A 25,549-nucleotide genomic window follows, 5' to 3' on the forward strand; every position below is an offset into this window, starting at 1 on the left:
ATCATTATTATTTAAAACCTGTCAATATGAAATAAAAATAATTACCAACATTTATTAAAGCTGTGAAGTTCTAGACTTTTTAGTATTTAAGTCTACAAGTGACATTATTTAAAATTTAATATGAAAACTGAAAACTGATTTTTCTGAAAAACTAAGCTTACTAAGACAATACACCTTAATAATTTTAAGTAAACATTATATTGACAGAATTGAAGTGAGGAAGAAATTATCTGAAAATAACTTGAGTTTTTCATGTCCAAATCAATGAATTTCATGATCAACAATTTAAACTATTCAGGACTGATAAATGACAGAATTAATGCCTAAACATAAATGTAGCCCAATGAGGATATTGTCAATTAGTTCATTTTTATTTTAGGGTGCAACCCATAAATAGTTCATAGAATTAAAGTGTAGAAAATTCAAATACGAAAAACATATTTTTTTTCCTGTGAACCTTCACCATTTAATTGGGGAACAAAGTAAAAAAGTGATGCTAATGAGTCCTGTGAAAAAGGGAGGAGAAAGACTAAGAAGGCACTGAGAAAGACTTCTAAAATGATTATGTATTTTGCACCATTTTTCAGACATGCCACTTAAAATTTTAAATAACAAGTAACAAGAAACAATAGCTTACTCTCTCAACTGTATTCAACTGTTGAGTGAGTTGTAGCTATTAAGAATTGCTATAAAACATATAAACCCTACAAATTATTAAATATTTCTATTAAAATTAAAGTCATTTCATGATAACAGAAAAAGTGTTTTAAAATAAAGCTAATTGCTCAAATCGTGTAAACATTTAAAATTTTTAAAGCTCTTAAATGTTTGGCTTAATAGAAAACAGTTTAAATTCCAGGAAGATAGCAAAAACAATAAGCAACAGAGTGGACAGCCCAGATGCTGGAATATAGTATTATGGAGAAGATCAGAATAAATGGATACCTTCAACCCAGGAAGACACTAAAGTGAGAAAGAACACAGAGAGGAAAATAAAAGAAAGAAAGGAAAGGAAAGAAAAACTTAAACAGAAGGTGGTAGCCAGACATGCTTCCACCAGAGCCGGTTCCACTGTGTGAGAAGCACCACTGGAATCTGAAGACACATGGTCACAGTGAGGCTGGGGGTTGGCAAGCCTGAAGGCCTGGCAGGAAGATGCGGTGGCAGAGGGGAGCAGTGGGCCTGAGAACAGCACTGACTGGCAGTGAGTGTGAGGGACTCAGTCCTCCCATTGGAGTGGGCGACTGGCCAGGCACCATTTTGCAGTTAAGCAGGATAAGCCTGGAACCAGAACAGCAGCCGGGTTAATTCAGCCACTCCCAGTTCAGAGCAGATTGGTAAAAATTGCTTGGACTGAGTCCCACCCCTGTGCGCGATCCAATAGCCAAGGTCTGAGTTTCACTAGAGCTGTACCTGACCAACCCTTCCTGTGAGGCACACACTAAGGTGGTGAAGACTCCCAGTGCTAACCAGCTCAGAAGGGAGGGGCCAGCCTGCCCCTCCCCTCCTTATACTGCAGTACTTACCAGCAGATTGGGGAAAGCAGCAATCCCTGGCCAGCATGCTTCAGAGTAATTATAACCAGTACAGGAAGTGCCAAGGACCCCACAACCCACTTATATGGAAGAAACCAGGAACATGACAAGAGGAAGAAGAAACAAAAGGAAATCTCTAGCCTCCAACCCAAGCAGTACTGGGCCAGGAGAGGAAAACACAGAAGAGATCGGGAGTCTGACACCTGTAATTTCTGAAGCAACAGCATATGACATACAGAAACAACTTCATGAAACTATAAAAGAAAAACAAATATTAATACAAGTAAAGGAAGATATAGGAAAAATAATAAAATAAATGCTAAGCACTTCTCAAGAAGACACAGATGGAAGAATAGAGGAGCACAGAAAAAGGAGGGAAACCTTTGATGAAAAATATAAAAATAATCTAGAATAAACCAAACAGATTCAAAGAGATTACCAGGAAATTGAAAACTACATTGAAAGCTGGCAAAACTGCTTGAAAGAATCTAAAGATAGACTATCAAACCTTAAAGAAAGGCTTGCATGTTGTGATTGTGAAAGGAAAGATCTCTTAAAAATAACAAGGAACCAGAAAGTAACAATACAGAAGATGACAAGAAGATCTATAACTTAAGAATACAAAGTGAAAGTGAAGAAACAGGTGTAAACACAAATGAAATACAAAGGCTATTTACAGAAAAAATTAAAGAAAACTTCCCAATCATAGGAAAGGAAATGATATTCAGATACATGAGACATACAGAACTCCAGCCAACTATAACAAAAATAGATCTACACCCAGACATATAAAAATCAAGATACCAGGAATTCAACACAAGAATAGAATATTAAAAGCTGTCAGAGAAAAGAAACAAATCACCTATAAAGAAAAATCTATCAGAATCATGGCAAACTTCTTGACATAAGCCATCAAATTAAGAAACGCTTGGATTGAAGTATTCCAAGGCCTGAAAGAAAGTAACCTCCAATCAAGATTGCTGTACCCTGCAAAACTGTCTCTCAGAATTAATGGAGAAACAAGATGTTTCCATGACAAAGAGGAACTTGGGGAGCTCATGATAACCAATTCAATCCTACAAAAAATACTGAAGGACATTCTAGAGAGAGAGAAAAAACATAAGGGTTTCAAGAACAGGGGCAGAGGAGGCTCACAAAATGGGGCAGGAAATGGAATGAAGTGGAAAAATTGACAACCAGTGGCAGAAATAAAGAAAATCATGGCAGAGATGAGGCAGAGAAGGTTGGCAATCAATAATATAGATGGCCTCGATACACTAATAAAAAGAAACACAGGCAGAGTGTTTCAAGAAATAGGGTCCATCAAGATGCTCTGTAGAAGAAATGTAACTAACCTGAAATAGGGTTTATAAACTGAAAGTCAAAGATGAGAAAATAATGCTCTATGTGACAGGGAGCCTGAAAAAAAATGGGGAATCACACCCATCAGCTGCAGATTGGCTGGAAATACATAACACTTTTATGCAATGGAGATCTACTCACCTATAGGGAAGGAAACCTTGAAGTTCTTGTAGGTAAATGGATACAACTTGGCATCATAATCAGGGGTAAAAAGGTTCGGAATTATTTAGTTAAATAGTAGTTTGCCTCCTAACCTAAAAACTAAAGGAGTTAGTGAGATACAAAATCTACAATCCACCTTGTGAAAGTGAAGGAGTAGGAACTGTCTAAAAAGGGAAGGCAGTGGATATTGTTGATTTAGTATCATGATTTGAAACCCATATTGTTTTCATCAATCTGTTTAGTGTGGTTATATGCTGTTCCAGTTTATCTACTTGTACTAAATTTGATGGCATGGAGAGCTATTGCAAAGATAGCAGGATATACTATAGTAACCATTTTTGATTTCCAATTAACCTAATTTGAAGCCCTGTATTGCTTTCACTGTCTTGTTTCGACTAATTGTATTTGAATCTGTTTTGTTTGATCACTGTCTTGTATTGTCTGATTTTATTTGAATATGTTTCATTTTAAAATATCAAGTGTGAGCGTATAGGTAACTCCTTTGAAGACAATAAGATTCAGTACAGTACCCATTCTGGTTTGATCATTATGTTCTTTTGAAGTTCTATAATGCATCCAATGTTTGCTTTTTATTGATTTTTCTCTGTACTGTTATGTTCAATTTTATTTTATTATGCCTGATCATATGGGCAATTCTGTTAAAGATAACAAGTGACATTATAGTAACAATTGTTGATCTCCTTGTATTTTGGTTTTAAGTCATGTACTCTGTCCATCCTTTTGTTGTGACTGACCCTATTTTGTTTTCTCTCATTTGGTTTTAGTCTCTTCAAATTAAAAAAAAAAAAAAAAAAAGGAAAACAGCTTGATACTCTTACATGTTTCTGAATTCAGTCAGTTGTTCTGATTAAGTATGTGGAAAAGTAAGACCTCACATAGATATACAATTCTAAAAAGAAGGACTAACTTAAGAGCATTTTTCAGTCAAATATGAATATTCTTCTCAGACATCTGATCACCAAATTTGACAAAGGTCCCCCATAAAGTTATTGTAATGATAAATCTTATGATGTCATATAAGTTCCTACTGTATTATACTGTTCATAAGTTGATTTTCAATTTTTAAAAGATAATAAAAATAAACAAAATAAAATAGAATAGAACTATTCAAGACAAAACAATGAAAGTGTTAGAAGACTTCAAAATAAGATAATGGTTACCATAATATACCTTGCTACCTTCAAAATAGCTGCCTGTACCACTGGACATAATAAAACCAGACAATATGAAACAACAAAAAAGACACAGGACTGAGAGTCCTGAAGATGGCAGATAGATAACAGCAAATAACAGAGGCTCTCTGAGGTAGTCAACTTAGATTCCAAAAATAATACAGCACTGGGAGTCCCAAACAGAGGGAGATACACCCTCCCGATCCAGGAACAAATTAAGCTGAGAAAAACCAATTAAAAAAACAGTCCCGGTGATACGACTGGAACAGCTACAGTCTCAGAGCTGCCACTTGAACTCCCTGCTTGGGCTCACTGCCACTGCTGTGCCTCAACTGGCATAGCTGGTATAGCCCGCTAACTTCAACTCACTGGAGAGGCATTCACACTGGGAGTTAGTGAATCGAATTAAGAGCAGAGCTGTCAGGGAACCCTGCATCGACCTGCGATGAATGAGCAGAATAAAATCTCTTCCCTAGAGAAGGGGGACTCCAACAGATGACATTCTGGGGCTGGGCAGATAGGCTAGAACAAGGAGCAGCAGTGACTTCAGCTGGCTAATCCCTTCTCAAGTGGGATTGGTGGGATGCACTCAACCTGAGTAATGCCGTGGACTAAGACCCAATAGGCTGGCCCAAATCAAGTCCCTATGCCTGGTAGTGTATCCTAACACAGTGGAGTCTTCAGCAGGTTGACTGACCTGGAGGGGCAGGCCCAGCATAGGCTGCCCCGGTCTGTGTCTCCCTAGTACACTGCAGTGGGAGGGACCACCTAGCTAGCGCGATTCAAACAAACTGTAACCAACAAAGAAAGAAACTGGGCCTCCTATATATGCTTGTTTGGAAGGAACAAAAAGTATGTGGAGAGGGAGCAACAAGAAAGGGTCCTCGGCCCCCAATCCTGAAAACATTGATCCAGGAAGATAAATGCAAATGAGAATGAGGGCAGCACACATGAAATATCAGACAAAGCACCAACAGACATAGAGCAATATCCTTGGGACCTCATAGATGAGTTCAAAAGTGAAGTATTTAAGCAAGTAAAGCAAGATATAAGTAGAATAATTAAAGAAATGCTAAGCACCTCCCAAGAAAAAACAGATGGAAGAAGGGAAGAACAAAAAAAGGGGGGGGGGTTGTTTGATGGAGAAAATAGAGAAAACATAGAATAAATGAAGCAGGTTCATAGAGATTACCAGGAAATTAAAAACTCCATTGAAAGCTGGCAAAACTGCTTGAAAGAAACTAAGGATAGACTATCCGAACTGGAGGATAGGTTTGCAATGTGGGAACATGAAAGGAAATATTTCTTAAAAATAACAAAGAAACAAGCAGTAACAATACAAAGATTAGAAGATGACAAGAGGATCTATAACTTAAGAATAAAGAATGTGAATGAAGAATCAGGGGTACAAACAAAGGAACTGCAAAGGGTATTCACAGACATAATTAAGGAAAACTTCCCAAACATAGGAAAAGGAAAAGATACTCAGATGTATGAGGCATACAGAACCCAGCCACCTACAATCAAAACAGAACTACATGCAGACATATAATAATCAAGATTCCAGAAATCCAATATAAGAACAGAATATTAAAAGCTTTCAGAGACAAGAAACAGGTCACTTACAAGGAAAAGCCCATCAGAATTATGTCAGACTTCCTTGGCACAAACCATCAAATTGAGAAGAGCGTGGGGCAAAATAATCCAAGCCTTGAAAGAAAATAACCTCCCATCAAGGTTGATCTATCCTGCACAACTGTCCCTAGAAATTAATGGAGAAACAAGATGCTTCCAAGATAAAGAGGAACTGGAGGAATTCACAACCACCAATACAACTCTACAGAGAATACTACAGAACATTCAAAAGAGACAGGAAAGCACCAAGATTTCAGGAACAGTGGCAGAGAGGCTCTAATTAATGGAACAAAAAGCAAAATGAAGAAGACAGACAACTAAAGACAGAAAAAGAGCACCACAGAAATGAGGCAGAGAAGGATGGATGTAATTTTTAATATAGATGGTCTAGATACACTAACTTAAGGGAAAAAAGAGAGAATCACAGGCAGAGTGGATCAAAAGGTAGGGTCCACCAAGATGTTCTTTATATGGAATATTAATAACCTGAAGAAGTGTATACGGACCAAAACCAAATATGAGAAACAGAACTTGATGTGATAAGGAACCAGAGAGTAATAGGAACAAATAGACCAGAACTTATGGATAGGTTGAAAAGACAGGCTTTAATAAGTGAAGAAATACAACTAGAGAACAAGTCCAGGAGTGAGAAAGTTTGGAAACACTTAGGTAAATAGCAGATTGTCCCCCTAATATAAAACCATGATTGTTGGGGAGAACCAAAAATACAAGTAGCTCCTGGGGGAGTGAAAGGGGAGGAACAGTCTTAAAAAAAAAAGACAGCAGAATATATTGCTAATAGTGTATCAGGAATTAAAACCCATATTACTTGCACCACTCTGCTTAGATGGATTTTGTTGTATATAAGCACTGGATCTGAGGACCCAGACAGCTGCCCTGAAGATATCAGGATATAGCACAGTGGTCATGTTTAATTTCCTATTAACTTAATCCAGAACCCTGTATGACTTATACTATTGTATCTTGACTGATCTTCATTAAATCTGATGTTTGATTGCTGCTTATTATTGACAAATTTTACTCAAACTGATCAGTTGATGGTATCAAGTCGGAGAGTATACAATCTATTTTGAAAATGACAATAATTCACTACAATACCCATTCTGATTTGACTACTACCTGTTTTCTAGCTCTACACTATATACAAAGTTGTATTACTATTAATTATGTAATGGACTGATATATTCAATTATACTTTATCTGATGATATAGCCAAATCTGTTGATGATAACAAGAGATAGCATAGTAACCATGGTAGAACTCCTTGTACAGAATTTTTATATCTCTTTTTAGTTTCATGTGTCTATAGGACTATGTTTTGTTGTGTCCTGTTCTGTTTCCCTCTAATATAGAAAGGATACAAAAGCATGTTAAGATTCATGCTTGCGTAAAACCATAAACAGTTTATGAGAAGTGATCTCACGACACATGATGAAATGAATAAATACATTGAAGGGGGAAAAAAAGGGCACTGCAGTACCTTGCTGATTCTGGAGTGTCATGATGTGAAATCCAGACACACTATTAAGCTTTGTTCCGAATGATTTTAATCCGCTATATTTTGTTTGGTCCCAACATAAATGATGGTATCGATAAATGCGTACATGTCTAAGTGTATAGGATTGATAGCCATATTACTTAGCTTTTGATGGATAGTTGAACGAACTGTTGGCAGTCTCCCTGGTTGAATTCCCATTCATATGCTCCACTTTTGTATCTTTAATAATTATTTTTTGGGGACAATGTGTAAACATTAACTAGTGATTTATTACTGTTTATTTTATTTCTTTCTTTGAAAGTATGTACTATTTGTGCACGTTTTCTGTTATGTTTTGTCTTTCTTTAAATAAAATTAAAAAAAAAAGATACAGGACTTCAAAACAAGATAACAAGGAAATTAACAATGGCTACCATGATGTCTCTTCTTGTCTTCAAAATAGTTATCCAAACCATCAGACATGCACACGTAAAATTAAACAAACAACACAAGAACTAGGTTTTTTCTTTACTTCAGTTATTATCTTTTCTGAAATTTCAGGTGTGTGACTTCTACTTTCTATTATGTCTGTATCTCCTGAACTTGTTCTGTGTGGGCTGGAGGTCGGAGATTGTATTTTGCTCCTTCGCTTGACATTTTCCTGTGTTCCTCTGAATCAGTCCATTGCTGCATTCCAGTGACTTCTTTATTGGCTGTCATTCCCTTGGTGTAGTATATTGGACTAGGCACCTGAGTTCCTCTGATCTAGAGTTCCTGGAGTGGTAGGGAGGCATGGGGCAGTGGTTTTTTATATAGTAACTTTATATAGTTGAGTATTCTTGTATTAGGTGCATATACATTTATGATAGCTATGGAATTTGTGCTGTCTGTAGTTTTCTCATTGGTCCCAATCAATCTTGTGTTATTGTTGTTTGCTCTGTCTTATAGCTATTGGTTGATTTCTCATGGTATCTTGCTATTTTTAAGATATTTTTCTTTTCATGATAACTAGCTGCGAGTTTGTCAAGATTTAAAATTCTATCCTTTCCTTTGTTGAATCAATTATTATAGTTTCAGTGGAGGGTTTAGTCTCCTAGATCTCTGTTTAGCCTTTTCATGTATTCTATCTCTCTCCTAAGTTGGGCATTTTTTTTTTTGTCTACATCTTTTTCTTTGATTTTAAGCATCATTTCTTTTTGTACCCGAGAGATTATTTTCTCTATAGCATTTTCCACTAGATTTTTCATTTCTGTTGTTATAATTTTGGAAATTTCTAGTGTTTGACTTTCAAGTTCATCTATCTTGCTGAGTTCCAGTCCTGTCCTGGGGACGTTTGGGGTCTGGTGTTGTAACCCACTTTTGCATCTTTGCACCTTGCCATTCTCCACCTGATCTTTTTTGTTGTATTTTTGTCTTCTGTGTTGATGACCACAAATCTCCCATGATACACAGCTCTTTCACTAGCACTTAGGCCTCTCTCAATTAGGAAAGGAGATGTCCATTCCTCAGGGATGTCCTTCGGATGTAGTTGTTTCTTTATAACTATCTCAAGGGCCTACCTTTTCCTGGTGTTTACAGTTATGTGATAATGTCCATATTACATCCCAGAGATGTGCTGGGTATAGAAATGATCTTGGCTTCTAGATGTGGGGGCTGGGACTGGTCTTCTGTCAGTGGAGTTCTTTAGAATCCAACTTCTGTCTCTTCTCTGCTGCTTCAGATGCTTGCACGTTTCTGGCCTCCCTGATTACTTCATGCTCCAAAGGATGAACATCTGTACAAGGGTGTACACATATACAGATGTACATTGTGTGTACATCTGTGCACTGGGCTGTTATCCTAACTCTTGGGATTCCTGTTGGTCTTACACTCTTCCAGCCAGACCCGCCCCATCCAGGGAGCCATGGAGTGTGAACTCACTGTCTTAAAGCTGGCCCTATTGTCTGGGATATAATGCAGGTAGCACAGAGCGCAAACTCACTGTCTTCCAGCCAGCCCTGTCATCCAGGATGTTAACTGATTTGCAAATTGGAATGTGTGTTTCTCAATCATAATTTCATATATTTTGATCTGGATGCTGAGAAGACACTGGTTCAAGGAGTTAAACAGATCTTGCAAATACGGTATTAGCAGATTTCATAAAATGAAAATGGATCAAAGATCTAAATGTTAAAACAGAAACACTTAATCTGCAGAAAGATGAAACAGGCTAAATTCTTGAATTCCTAAGTTCAGGCAAGGATTTTCTGAGCACAATCTCAGTTGCATCAGAAATAGTACCAAGAATCAACAAACCAATGGAATAAAAAGCTTCTGCACAGCAAAAGAAATGACCAACAGAGTGATGAGAGAACCTACAGAATGGGAAAAATCTATAGGTCTTGAAAAATGTGCAAATTCAGTAATGCAATTATAAATTTCTTAAATTTTAATTTTTGCTTGAAAATGTACATTGCCACATTTTTATTAAACATGGTCAGTTGTTTTCCTTGAAGCCTGACATGTTCCATTCACTTCTGAGAACGTATCTGATCAATCCCAAAGACAGAATGTCGTAGTCCTGCCATCAGTTGAACTTTCATTTAAATGGGCATTTGTCCTCCGTTTTAAGAAGTGGCAGTCTTGCTTGTCACTTCCGTAGCCACATGAGTGTCTCTTCCAGGTGACCCCTTCCCACCAGAACCCAGAACAAGTGCTCTAAGCTTCTGCCATGTTTTCACGGCATATTTGAGGGCTAGATTTACATGATTTTTTTTCATAAAGCACTAACAGTCATTTTTTATTATTGTCAAGTCATACGTACTATCTATGACTGAGGCACTAATACACTCTTATACAATGGTAGCACGGTATCACCGCAAGCACAGAAGTAAAGCATCGTAACAGCTATGACAAGTATTTGTGATATTATTAGGTAACAGGAATTTTCAGCTCCATTTATAATCTGACAGAACTACATTTATATGTAGGGTCCATCATCAACCAAAGCACTATTATTATTCATCATATTACTGTATTAGATATTTGGAGCAGTACCTAGCATGTTAACAAATATTGATTTTGAGAGCCCTAAAAAGCTGAATATGCAGTGTACAGTTTAAATATTTCAGAATTGTGTAGAAAATCCATCTTTATAATTCTAATAGGAAGCTGGGTCACAGGACTCTTTTTATTTATTCTATGTATGCACTTCACAGTGACTTTCGTTGATCCTGTTGGTGAGAGTGGAGACTGTCTCATCCCCCTTTTTCCTCTGCCTCTCTACTTTCTCTGTCACGTTCATTCCTCTCTGGAAAAGTTCAGAAGCACCATTCCCTGCTTTCTGAGAACAAAGACACTGGATTGATTGTTGCAGCAGCACTTGACGGTGTGGAAAATCTAAATCCAAACACTTCTTACCACTCTGTGATTCAACATTCATTATACAGATGACAAAACTGAGGCCAAGGATGGCATCATCTGATCCCTGGCTGCATGTTTGTTAAAGTATTCTCTAAGGGAAGTGTTTCCACACAGCCTGCATACCTAGTAAACACACAGTGTTGCTGAGGAAAGAAATTATGGAATAAGAAGATTTATCCCCTACTCCAGATCTCCCCCCCCCCTTGGCTCTAACACCTGTTTAAAAACTCAATCAAATAATGGTGAACACAGTGATTCAAAATTAAAACTGTGGTGTTTGGTTTATGTTGAATTGTGGATACGGAAGGAATGGCTGTAAATTGAAACCAAGTAAATCCCAAATAATCTCTACATTATCTTTGTCCTTAATTCATTCTATCTTGGGAAGTCAATTAATTTTTATTTTATTTTATTTATTTTAAATATAAACATAGTTGTGTACGATACAATTACATTGTGTGATTATATGAATTTTAACTATAAAAGGAACTGTGTACATATATATTCCATAACATCATGTTGTATGCCTTATACTTCTTCATCAGAGTACTCTTGAGTAAACTGAAAATGCTATTGGCATTTGAATTTGTTTACTTAGGTCAGTGGCTGCTGGGGATGAAAAACACAATGACAGCTACTGTGGCTGGGAACCACTGTCTTGACTTTTTGCAATTTTACTATTTACTGCTTCTGCACAAAGACAAAATGAAATTACAGACATGCAGCTAAGACAAGTGACATACAGAGCTATGACAGGAAGAATGTTGTTTCATGGGCCACTCTGAGGTCTCCTGCCCCACAAACAGCTCTCTCCTGAACCTGCATCCTTTGTTCTGTCATCAAGTTTTGTGGCTTCTGCTTCCTCCCCACAACGTCATGACTCATTCGACCCTCTTTCTCTCCTATGAAACCGTAGCATTATTCTTCCTTCGGCCCACTCACTCCTCACCTTTCACTATCTTGTTCACACTGCGCCCAGATTAGGGTTTCTAAATTAAACATGCAACTGTGTCCCTCAGGACTTAAGATCACTGAATAGCACCTTGTTAATGAAGCTTTCATTCTTCAGCAAGGACTGGAAGATTTTCTGTGATCTTATTCTCATGTACACATCTAATCTCATTTTTTCTACCCCCACCCTCAGGACAACAAAAGTTCCAGCCGTCTACAGAATCTCTCAATTTTCTTAAATAAGAAGCTTGTGAGTAGAAGGTCATCTTTTAACATGATAATCTTCCTAGAGCACCCAAATTCTACAACTTCCTGTCAAAGTTCTAATCACTTTTCAAGTAAAGCCTTCCTTAGTATTTATACAGAGTTAGTAACCTCTTCCTACTTTGGTATTTTCTCAAGATCTTGGCACTTGACAGAACTTATATGCTGTCTTGACTCACTATAAAACCTGCTTGTTTCTCACACAGACTCAGCAAGGGAAGGTGGTTTCCTTACACAGATTTGTAGGAGAAGTTGGGGAATAGGCAGGGAAAGTTAAACAGTCGCAGGGAGGTTTCTGGCAAATGAGGAGTTAAACTCTTGCTAGAGAGAGCAGCTAAGAAAAGCAAAAGGAGAGACAGCTGATAAGGCACCCTGGCTGGGCTCACCTCATGCCAGGGCTCCATCGCCTCCTCTTTCCATTTCCAGTCACACACACACACACACACACACACACACACACACACACACACACACATACACAGAGCATAGAAAAAACTGCGGAGGGCATCTATGTTATAAAAACAGCTGAGTATATAAGATATGCACTAAACCTACACACGTACCCACATCTCATTATTCTCTCACCATATTAATTCACTACAAGGTACATATGTCTCTTTTTGCTAACTCATCTTTGCATGTGAGGCTCTGCTGTAAATCCCACAAGATACTCCCTGGACAGGACAAGGAACCACAGAAGTGTTTATCTAAGAATGTACACTTTGCAATGGTCAGGCCAATAGCCAAATCAGGGATCTCAGAGCCCAGAATAGCTGCATGAAGTTACACCAGCTCTCAAGGGGAAAGTTTCTTTCTGACCATTAATAAAAAAGGCTTCGACCACCCAGCAGCTCCAGTTCCACACTCTCTCTCTTGCTCCCACAAGGTAGCTATCTATCTCATTTCTCTCCCTTTCACAATAATGTGATTGTGCTTCTTATTTCTCCTTCCTTTCTAATAAAACGATTGTTTCTCGTCCTAGACTTGTATCTTTAACTGAGGTAGATATTTTTTACAAACACTAGATAAAAATCTACCCTTACAAGACAAAGCAGATTCATGACATTTATTTATTAATTTTTTGTATAGCTAGACTTCAGGACTGGATGGGTTTATGTGGAGACTTGACCAGGGCTCTTCACAGTGAAGATCACTAGATACTTGTGTACTGATTATTCTTCTCAGATCCTGTGGATTGAGAAGAGACTGGACAATGGGATTTGCTCCTTCTCATTGTATGCCCAAAGATGGAGGGCATACCGACATTTTAGGATTTATAAATAAATAGAAGACCAAACATCATAGCGAGAAACTGTTCTTCCTGTGACTCAGAAGGGTTAATGACATTTACTTGGTCTACCACTTCAGCTAGTTAACGAAAGGTATATTATATATGCTGAAGTACATGGTGATATTTTTTCCAACTAAGTCTAAATTGTTTAGGATGATTTTATTCGCGTATTTAGAATAAATTAGGATTAACTATATAATTTAAAAATCATACTATTTGTGTTGTGCATCTTTCCATTTAGCCTGACTCTAAAAATTAAATTTTAGCAATTAACACCCCTCTTACTATTGTAAAAATTTATGTATAGTATTTACAACCCAAATAAATAGAGGGAAATATAAATGTTGAAATTGTTATTAATTTTAAAGTGTCTTTTAGAAGTTACTTCATGACAATTGAAACAGATACATACTAATTAAGTGCTAAATTTTTTAAACCTATCTTGAGAAAACTGAAGGAAAACTTTAGATTTTTTTCCAAGTAGATTCAAATGAATATAATATAAATTATACGTTTCATTAATTTACTAACAATGATTATTAACCCTGATGTTTTATTAATCTATTCTTGTTTTATTGAGAAAGAGCATTGATTTTTGAAAATTAAATAGTACTTTTTGGAGCAAGTATAATAAATATATAAGATATAGAATATTGATTTTCCATTAAGAAGATAGGAATTTCAGCAATCTGTTATTAACAATTATTATTATACTTAAAATTTATAAGTACTGCCTGATTTCTAAGTTTTGATAATAATGATTTAAATATTATTATTGCGTAATACATTGTAGACATATATAGTCATAAGTGTTTATAGAATTATTATTTGTTTCCTTTAAAGTAAATACATCAATTTTCCAGAACTTATTTCCTTATATTTACTTCTGCTTACTGATAAAAATAGTTTTATATTATTGAAAAAACTCAATATTTATTGTGAAAGCTATTTGTGAGAGACCTTATATAGTCTGATAAGTCATATAAAAACAGCTAACTCCCATGTTAGCTATGTGATTATCCCAACATGTTCACTGTCATTGTATCTGTCATATCTTTGACATATAAATGGTCTGTCAAATATTATATGCACTACGAAATGCATCATCTACAAATTAATAATTATAGGTCACCATTACATCAGAATTGAAATTAGCTACAATTGGCCCACTTTTTTTCATGGTTTTACATTCTGGAACCCAACAATTACAGATCAAATATATTTGAGAATGATATATTATTATATATTATGTCTATAATGAGTATATAAAGACTTTCCTTTGTTATAATTTCCTAAGCCATATAGTATAATAACTATCTTCACAGGTAGAAGTGACCTAGATGTGATTTAAAATATAGAGGATGATATATGTAGGTTATATATACTTTGCTATTTTAATTTTATTAATACATTCCTGCTGCTAAGGATTGAACCCAGGTCCTAATGCATGCTATACACTCTGAGCTATTTGATCCTACACCTAATGCCTTTCTATAACAGACTTTAGCATTTGTGAATTTTCGTGTCTTTATTAGAATTAATCATGTGCACACATCAAGTATGACTGCAGAAGACACTGATAACTCTGTACTGTGCTTCCAGCTCTAATTCCCTTACTGTTAATCTGAATCCAATTTTGTCCAGGTATCTACCCTTTTGTCATGTATTCCTTGTACCCTGGAAGAAATTTCTCTTACTATCAGGGCATCCTTGTCTGACATTCTATTAGACTAATGAAGATGAGATAATCCTTCAGGAGGCAGAGTACAGGTAGAGAAAAACAAAAGAGGCTGTCAGTTTAGTGTTGAACTAGTTATTGAAACTAGTTTTCTTATGAATGTGCTATGATATATAATTCACTTTAAAATACTGAATTAGGATCTTTGTTACTTCCAAAAACGTTGCCATTAATAAAGCAAATTTAGAGCTGATCTTTCTTCACTGTACAAATGTGGAAGATAACTGTCCTGATTTGGGTGGTTGCAACACAATTACAGTCATGGCCAGAGTAAGGGCTATATTTCGTGTTTCTCATGGTACTGTGTTTTGCATCAATTTATACAACAGCTTTTCCCCTGAAAGTCTTGTGATTTACCAATGACAAATAATCATTTAACAAAAAGTTACTACATGAAGGAAAATACAACTAAAAATGTATTCAAGTTGTGGAGAGTTCAAGATAACATCAGCACATTATTACTCCTAAATTATTTTGAGATTATCTATTATAAAACAGAAAGATAATGCAAATTCACGACTGAGAAATGTAGAAAAATAGAAAACAGAAAAATATGCAGTATCATTGAAAATCTATGTACCCTTCTCCAGATGTATAAATTTACCATGTCTAATATTTTTCATTGACTATAGTGCTGCTCTTAATTTGAATTACAGCTTTACTACACAGATACTAATAGATGCCATTCAGGTACTTTGACTTTTTTAATTAAATGTACAAAATTAAATTATTAGTCAGTTAATAATGGCCCTTAAAATTATGTATCTAAATCTTAGCTGCCATGACTTCCCTTATTAGGAAACAGAGTCTTTTTAGATATAATAAAGTTCAGAGTTTTGTTTTGTTTTGTTTTGTTTTGAGATAGGGTCTTGCTATGCAGTTCAGGCTGGCCTCAAACTCACAGCTCACATTTCTGCCTCTTTCCTGAGTGCTGGAATTACAGGCACCCCAGCCTGAATTCAAAAAAATGAGAAGTGACTCTTTGAATTTAGTGTGGATACTATCTTTACAAAAGACTAAGGGGGACCTGAGACAAACACATAAGAGAGAGCCCTGCGAAGACAAAGGCAGAGAGAGAGGGATGCTGCCACACACACAGGAGCATCTAAAGCCTCCAGCTGCTGGACTGGGTCATTCCATTAGGCTCCCTATATGGGACACAGAGGGAGGGAGTGTGCCCCACCTGACACCTTGGCTTCTAATTCCTGGCTTCTAAAACTTTAGGAAGATAAATTAAGCTGTTTTAGGCCACCAAGATTGTGATCAGTTGTTAGCTTTGTCTAGGCAACTAAAATACACGAATTCTTAAAGGTACAAGAAAGCTAAGAGACTACCTCTAGTTGTGATCTATGTATTTGTTGCTGATAATATTTAGTTAGGATTAAGTTATACATTTATAGAATCTAGATATTAAGATTTTACACTTACAGAAATTTTAATAAATCTAGCCTCAAACAGTAGAGAACGCAATTATCAGTAATTGAAACCTGGGGTGAGCAAATTGCGACCTATGAACCAAATTTGGTTTACCACCTGCTTTGCTAGGACAGATTCATCTGAATACAGCAAGGCCCATATCTTTAGATATTGTTATGGCTGATACATTGTGTCAACCTGAGAAGTTTAGAAGTTCAACCAAGAAACTCAGCAGGGACCTAGAGCTCTTACTTTGTAAATATCCTCATCCTGTGCAAAGGAGGACAAGGAGATTTGGTGAGTGCTACACCCACCCTGAAGTGGGGGGCGGTGGCCTGTGTACAGTGTAGACCAAGAGAAGAGGCTTGTTTCCTTCTCTTTCTGCTTTGGATCCTTTTGCTCTGCTTGCCATTTTGGCCTGGCTACTTCACGCCACTCTTCCTTGCAGCCAGCCAATTACGGACTGAAACCTCCAAACACTGTAAGAAATAAACCTTTTCCTTCTTTCATTTTTAGTGTTGGGTATTTTGTCCCAGCAACAAGAGAAACGTAACTAAGACAGAATTAGTTCACGGTTGTTTTAAATACCGCAATGGCAGAATTGAGAAATCTTGGAGTCTGCAAAACCTACACTTTTCACTCTTGAGTCCTTTACAAAATTAAAAATAAATAAATAAGTAAATAAAGCTACGGATTTAAACAAACCGATTTTTCTCACATAAAAACTTTGAAGTAAGCAGGTACTGGAGCTGGCTCAGCAGTTTGATGATAGCAGCAGCATCACGGATCCATATCTCTTTTCTCTTAGTATTTGTCAGGATTATCTTTTCATGTTCATAAAATGCTGCATCTCCAACTAGCAAGCATTTGATTTATGGAAAAGGATTAGAGGATATTACTGGCCACATTAGAAAATGTAAAGTCCCTTGAGGAGCTTCCAAAAGACTTCATTTTATATCTTTCACCAGAAATATGTCACTTTATCTGTAGAAAGTGTAAAAAAAATGATCAACTTTTTCTGTCTTTGTAGTAAGTACAGAAAAGAAAGAAATATATGACACATAGGTGTTGAATTTGCAATGAATTAAATCCATCTCCATTCCTGAATTGAAAATATTACATTATATTCACTTCAAATATTTGTATATGCACACATCTCACATATACCATGAGTATTAACTCAGGTTAATTAATTAATTTTAGGTCAGCCTAAAATATTTTCCCTAAAAGGAAAATGAAATAGAAATTCTAGTGGTAGGTCACTAGAGTTTGATCCCACTACTAAACTTTAAACAAACAGCCTGGAAAAATGATGTAAGCAAGCCCACAGATTTTCTTAGTGAAGTCCTGTTACTTGTGACTAATAATTTTCCATCAGTTATAGACAGTTTTGTCACTGTGCTGAACAGTCATGGTCCTGGAGCCACAACAAAGAGGCTATGAATCACTGGGTCTTAGAGGATGGCAAATGTTACTGGTAGTGAGCAGAATTCTAAGGGGTCCTCCAAGATCCCTCAACCCTCGCTCTACATGCCTTATTATTAGGTTGTGCATAAGACACCATTTACTGTGCATTAAGAAAGACAGATCCCTCAGGCACGCTCCATCTCCTCCTTGGAGCCTTTCAAAAGCAGGATTTTTCTATATTGGGTCACTACAGAGAAGTGAGAGACTCAAAGCCTGAAAAGGATTTGATGAGCCCTCCTGGATTAGGGAAGGAGAGACCACCTGAGGAGAACCATGGAGAACTCCAGTTGCCCTCAGTCAGAATGGGAACAGGAAATCAGTCCTTTGGCTACAAGAAACTGATTTTTGCTAACAACACAAGGGACTTGGGTGATTTGTCCCCAGAGTCACCAGAGGAAAGAAAAGTCAGTCTGCCTGACTCCTTAAGTTAGCCTGGCAAAATCCTGAGAAAGGCTGAGCTAGCTGTTCAGCTACAGAACTGTGAGCTCCTAAGTGGGTGCCTTTTCACCTCCTGAGTTAATAGTAATTCGTTATTCAGCAAGAAAAAGCTAAAATTGTATCCCAAATATTGTTAATGTTTGAACTTCATAAAACATTCAGAAACTGGGCATAGTAATAGACAGATGAGAAGAGTTTACTTATGAAAAACAGCTGCAATAAAACATAGTCAAGGCAACTTCTTGGTCCACCTTGGCAGAGTTGGCTAACACAGCTCTGGGATTAGAACATCATGTGGGAGGACAATCTTCATAAACCTCTTACGAAAGAATTAAAAGGATTAGAGAACTTGCAGGCTACTGAAAATCAGGATAAACTTAACATGTGATAGCTTAATAAGATTAGCTTGATTGAAAGCAATGGAAAGGAAAAGTTGAGCAAAGGAAATTCACACTACAATTCTACAAAGGCAAAAAATTGCCATGGAAACAAAAACAAATAATTTACTCCTCTTAATACTGCAGAGCAACAACTCAATTGCTTTTTAGGAGACCAAATTATATGTGAAAATAATTCCAAGGCAAAAATAGAACAATTATCATCAATCAAGTAGTTTCACTTCAGTCTCCTAAACCCACAGTTCCCTAAATTCATGGCCTCCTTTCTTATCCACAGATTTTATCTGATGATTGCTCTTGGCACATAAACTAGAATTGACCAATGGGCATCAAAATGTTACTGTATTAAAGGAAGCATACCTTTAAAATGCTTCAAAAATTAAAATACTATATGTTTTCAAAAATAAATGTGAAGTAATATTTATAAATTAAAAAGGTGATAAACATGTTTGTAGTGCAGGACAAAATATCACTCAAGAATGAAATCTCATTGAAATGTTTTTAAAATTGTAGGTAAATGGACATATATTCACGTTTTAAAATATATAAAATTAGACTGATGAAAGAAAAAAAAAACGTTTATTCTCAGGAACATCATACCACAGATTCTTTTCTGTACATCTGTCAGCTATTGTACATTTAGGCTGAATTTGTGATGAATTAAAAAAAGAGATTTTTAACCTGCAAAAAGCACTGTGGATAATATGAAATAAGAAAGAGTTTGGATCTAAATCTTTAAAATAAATGTAAGAATGCTTGGAAATGATAGAAATACTATCAAAGTAGAGTTGTAGCATGAATTTTCTTTATCTGATTTGCCATATAAAATAATCTTTTTAAAATTACAAAAATTATGCTATTATGCAAATTGGTCTAAAAATGTTGGTAAAGTTTGTGTGAATTACTTTCCTGATTCCAAGATACAGGCTGAAGCAGATGTGGTTCTTACAAGAAAAACTGCTTTATCCTTACATAATATCTTACATATAATAAATCCCTTACATTCTGTGCTGTAGTACATTTTACAGATAGGAAAACATACTTTAAATTACAGTATATCATGAGACAGTACCATTATAAATGACTGCCTTTAAAAGTGAATAGTTTTAAAGAGTAAAAAAGCTAGTAATTTTTCTGACATAAATCATACTCTTGTATACTCTCAGACAAGGTTAGGATTATTGTGTGGCTTTTCTAGACCCAATGTGTATATTAATAGATGCTTATGTTCAGTAAACTAGATCTTCAAGAGTGCAGAACTGCAGATAGATGAATGGATATATTGATGAATAAATGAAAAACAGATATGAAATTTTTTATCCAAATGAATGATAATCACTCCAGAAACTGCCTTTAGGTATTTCAAGAGACACTCAGCTTTTTAATACCCTTCCAGTTGCATCAAGTGTGCATTCATCCAAGTGTGAAGCCATCACAACATGAAATCAAAATAAGAGTATATTCAAAGTAACATCATGTACATACACTGTGACTGGATTTATCAAAGACTTTGCTTTTAGGCATGTGCTATACAGGTGGTCTTCTTTGGATCACTTTTATTCTTTCTTAGACTCTCAGATGTTTTAAATAAAGAAGAATATTTTATTCATGTTTTATAATATCTATTGTACATTTGGTCCTCATTTACTTTCTGAAATTGTTCAAAAGGAAGGAGGCACGAAAGAAGCAGATGAGGAGAAGGAAGGGAAAAGAAAAAATCTTACAGAAGGATAAACTGGAAACAAAGCTTTATAAACAAGGAGGGCAAGAAGGGTTAAAGGGAGAAGAGCAGATTAAGTAAAAAGAGAAATCAAGATAGATCATGTACAGGTACAAATTCCCTATGACGAATAAGGTTATCATGTGTATCTATAATGTATAGATAAACTTAATTTAAAAAAAATAAATGAAGACCAAGAGTAAAGCATACAGAATGAAATGATGTTTTCAGTATCTGGTTAATAAAGGATTTAGAAAATAATGCTGATTCCAATTTAAGCATCATTTTTGGGGGGCCACCTGTAGTTTTCATTCCTGAAACTTCATATCATTCCATATTTATTAACAATTCTGAGAGATTTTCTTTATATTTTCTTCCCTATGGACAACACTCATATTTATTTCATTAAGATTTATATAAACCATTTCTTTTTTATCTACTTAGAAAATTAAGGAAAATGTATTAGTTGACCTTATGTAAATTGCTTTATTTCAGTCTCAATCTAGGATAAATTTGTTTTCAGTATCTGTTGTGACAATTATATAGAGCTACATTTTCAACCCTAATGCATTTTTAATAACTTCCTTCAGTAGCTAGTGATTTGAAATTCAAATTTTTTGGTACCAAGAAGTTAAAAAAGGCTATATGCCATTTGTATAACAGTTTCATACAAAAATTGATTTATGCAGCAAGATCTCTATCACAGTAAACATATCAAATGTCTAAATGAAACCATTAATACTCACAAACCTCTCATATACTATTCCAGACAGGGTACAATATAGAGTTAAAACTGATAGAGGAATAATTGTCCTTGTCTCATCTTTCAGAAATTTCTCAGATTATAAATGTTTTACTCATTTGACTGATTAATTTCTTGCTATTGATCATGAGAGTAAATTTTAGGGCAAATAAAAATAAGTGACAATATAGTACTTTTAAGTACTAAAATATTAACAAAATTCATTTGAGTGTATGGCAGGCCACTTCATACTTATCACAACTTTTCTGCTGATAAAAGGATCAAAATTCAACTTATGTGTAAAATCATTTTAGGTTTCTTTAAATACTTACTGTGTCTACTTCCAAGGCCTTTAACCCCATTCTAGATCTCCTTTCAGAGTTGGCCAGCAGGAGACCACTCAAATTATTTTCAAATCAAAACACAATATAACTTTTGCAGTCACAGTCTCTTCACATAATACATTTCTGTTAATTTTTATGCTTTGTCAAAACACAGTAATCATTAACGAAGCCATTTAAATATCACATCTTTATGGTCCAGATTTCCAGGGTCAAGATTAACCATTTTCCTTCTTTCTTTTTCTTTCTTTCTTTCTTTCTTTCTTTCTTTCTTTCTTTCTTTCTTTCTTTGTTTTTTTTTCTTTCTTTTTCAATTTTAAACAGTTTTATTACACAAAGGTTGCCATATAATTTATCATCCCTGCTATGTACACAAATTGCTCTTCCTCTCCACAGAAAGGCTGCTTCTGAACGTCTTATCTGCGTTGGCAAGCTCTCCTGACAGTAACAGAACAGCAGTAGAAATGCCTCCGTGATTTAAGTTGAAAGCAATACATTAGTATGTGGCTCTGAATGTACAAATGTTTTTGTATTAAAAAATACAAAATAAATTATCTGTAGGCATAGACTGTGACAGTGGTAAGCCACAATTCATCCTAACTGAAACCTGCAGTGATGCATGTAATCACCCAGTCTTTTCTTCAGCTCCTGCATCTGCATTCTCTGAAGTTACTGGGAGGGACCCTGCATAGTGCTTCTTGTCACAGTTCATCACGAGGGCCAAGTGCTGTCCTAGGCTAGAATATGCCATGACCTGTCCTGCGACCCACCCGCCCACGGCACCCATGGCAAGGTCCTTCTCCTCCTTAGGGATATTTGTGACTACAACTACCATCATTGCTAACAGAGCAATCAGCCCACAGCATCAAAGAGCAGCTATTAAGACCATGGGTCCAATGACTCCTTTCTCTGCCATATTAACAGTCTCCAGGCAGAGGGTCACAGCCAACTTCAAAGGAGCTCTGCAGGACTTTCTCAACTATCATGGATCCTTCAGCACCCATGGTTTAGCGATGGTCAGTACAGAAATTTTCAAGAGTTCTTTTTACAATTTATATATCAAATTTTTTATCTTTCCTAGAAAAGTCAAAACGCCCAGGGCAGGAATGCACTGAAGCAGAGCACAGCCATCCTCAGCAGAGCACCTTCCTCCATCGTTGCCCTGGTAGCACTGAGGACATCTGCAACCCAGTGTTTCTTCTAATTCACCTCACTATCACTTGTCCCCCCAACCTTAAGCACAGGCACTTCATCTGAAAGATTTGCCAGCTGTTCTCCTCCTCACAGTGAGGAGGAGAAACAGTTGCAATTTCTAATTACTCCATGATTTTTTGAGTATGTTTTTCAGTTTGTGCTCTGTTACGTTTGCCTTTCAAAAGCATGCCCTATCTTTGGTCACAATGACTTCTCCAAGTTTTCCTAAGTCATGGGGTTGAACATATTCAAGATTTAGGGTCGATCTCTCTTCTCCAAACATGGCAGCACTAGTAGCAATAGTATGTTTCTTAGCTTGTTCTTCCTGTGGTCATCAAACCCTGGAGCTTAGACTGCGACAACCTAAGATCAGCTTTAGCCTGTTTGAAATCAGGGTACTGAGCGCTTCTCCATCAATGTATTCAGCAATTGTGACCAAGGTCTTTTGGTAAGCATTGGTAATTTCAAGAGCAGGTACAATGGACTGGATGCTAGATTTTCTTCTCACTCGGTAGAACTTGCATCCTGGAATGCACACTTCTGACCTTTTAATGTGTTAATAAAATATGGAAAAATATATCATCAATCAGACATCACATTTTTAATAATTTCCAATTCATCATTCAGAATTTTACATCCTTTACTGTGATGATGTCCTTCCTGTCGACCTTCTTCATGGCATCAGATATGATGTTGCCTTTTTCTTTGCCTCCATTTGCAGAAATGGTAGCAACCTGAGCAGTGATCACAGGTTTAGGATGTTTATTCAGTTCAGCGATCACAGCATCAACAGCTGATTGCCGCAGGGTTTGCACCTTTGCTGATCTCCTCAAAGCCTTCCTTGGCAGTGGAGCGAGCCAGGACACTAGCAGTGGTAGTGCCATCCCCCACCTTTTTGATCCTGTCGTTGGCAACATCTTAAACAAATTTTGCTCTAATATTCTTGTATTTGTCCTTTAACTCAATTGACTTGGCAATAGTCACATCATCTTGTGTTATTTTGGGACTTCCTCATCTCTGTTGTTCCTTTTGTTTCCATTGTGTTGGTGCCACGGCATCCAGGGGGGTCTACGGGGCGTCCTTACCAAATTTCACCTCTTTAGCATTAGCCCAGAAGCTGTGAGCCAGCAAAAGGACATTGCACAAGCCAGGTAGAACCACAGGGCACCAAGTGCTGCTGCTGGGCGGCCTCTGGGGCAGCCTGGTGAGGAAAGCTGGTGAGCGAGAGCTTCTTTCCACTTTCATTTCTTTACAGTTTGCTGTTCACAAACATTTTACATCATCAGATTGTGATATTTTTCATTTATTTATTTGTTTGGGTACTGGAAATTGAACTCAGGACCTTGCACCTACTAGGCAGGCACTGTGCCACTGAGCTACATCCCCAAAAAGATTGTAACACTGTAAAACATTACTGAAAATAGTGCTTAGCACTTATGGTCTACTCCCAACACTCCTACATCCTTCTTCTGGTGGGTCTTATTTGTCACAATAGTCATGGTGGAAAATGACAATTGCTGTCCCTATTGGCAAAGACAGGGGATCTTACACCCTCGTGATCTGAATGTTGGTATCTGTCCCAGCACTGAGACACAGCAGTCTTATGAGAATAAACACTGCATTCACAGTTGGATTAGTAGCCTCACAAAGCTTTATAACGTATTCATAATGATATTGTGTTCATTATACGTGAGCTGGGAATAATAGTGAATTTATAACAAAGAGGGCGGCTTCCCTCACCGCTGCTTTGAAGAGCAAAAGAAGCATCTAAGGTCACACATCTCACCCAGTGAAAGCAAAATCTTCATGGTGAAGGTTTTTACTCCAATCAGAGTTGCTTAATGGTAATATAATTTTAATGAGTTGAAGAATGGATCATATTTGAGTGAAGAAATGGCATTTTATAATAATAAAACATTTGTAGAAGAATTCAAGTAAAATGATGTATATGCTAAGCAAAAATCAGTGTCACTGTGCTACATAAAAATGTGGGAAGAAGAAAAATAGTTAAAGTGACATAAAAGGCTGAAACTATAATATAATAGAATAAGACAGCCAGTTAGATGCTCCTGACAATGTTGTTAAACTAAAATCAAAATGAGAAACTATGAATATTCTTTTTTTAAGATTTCTTCCTACTGATAAATTATACTGTAATTATTCTTCCATGTAAGGACTAGTCTAACTTTACCTTTTCACTTCACAATCAGATTAGGAAAAAATCCTGATAAAATTCCTGAAGGGAAATTTAAATCACCCAGGAAGTGAATTAGCCTTGCCAATGCCATAAAAGGAAAGTAGTAGTAATTAAAACTTTAATCTTCTTAGCATTGCCACAAGAAAGGTAAATTTTTAGCTGTCATATATACGGAACACAGTTATTAAAGGGCTTTCAGTAGCTTCAAGCTATAGTCATTGAACACTGGTTATTTGTTGAAAGATTATTCCCTTTGCTATTCCTGTTCTCGTAGTATTCTTGATGCTGTTTGAAGATTGATTTTTCACTTAACTGGGAGGAGTGCTGACACACAATCAAGTATAGTTTTGAAGTGATAGTCATCATTTTATAATGTTAATTTTAATCCATTATTTATACCTGGTCTCATACTTTATCCCATCTTTTGTTAAAATGAATGAAATATCCTTAGTTCTAGAAAAACCAGCCTTTATTTCTGGCTCTTTGGGTTCACAGGTGTCTTACAACACATATTATGGTTTAAAAACATACCTATTATGTGTCTTACATCAAAAATTCTTGAGAAAATTGCCTAAATAGTGGTTTGTTTTTGCCTCTCAACCTTA

The 25,549-nt window shown here is 36.2% G+C and overlaps 1 protein-coding gene and 1 pseudogene across 1 annotated transcript in view; both read right to left on the reverse strand.

The window, feature by feature from the left end:
* Dok6 (docking protein 6) overlaps positions 1–25,549 on the reverse strand; it is a 457,708-nt gene that overhangs the window by 263,718 nt on the left and 168,441 nt on the right. The window lies entirely within an intron of this gene.
* On the reverse strand, positions 20,749–23,992 carry LOC106026932 (60 kDa heat shock protein, mitochondrial-like; annotated as a pseudogene).

Source organism: Cavia porcellus, unplaced genomic scaffold (genome assembly GCF_034190915.1).
Source record: "Cavia porcellus strain 051 isolate PalLab524CR breed Dunkin Hartley unplaced genomic scaffold, mCavPor4.1 scaffold_20, whole genome shotgun sequence".
Lineage (NCBI taxonomy): Eukaryota > Metazoa > Chordata > Mammalia > Rodentia > Caviidae > Cavia > Cavia porcellus.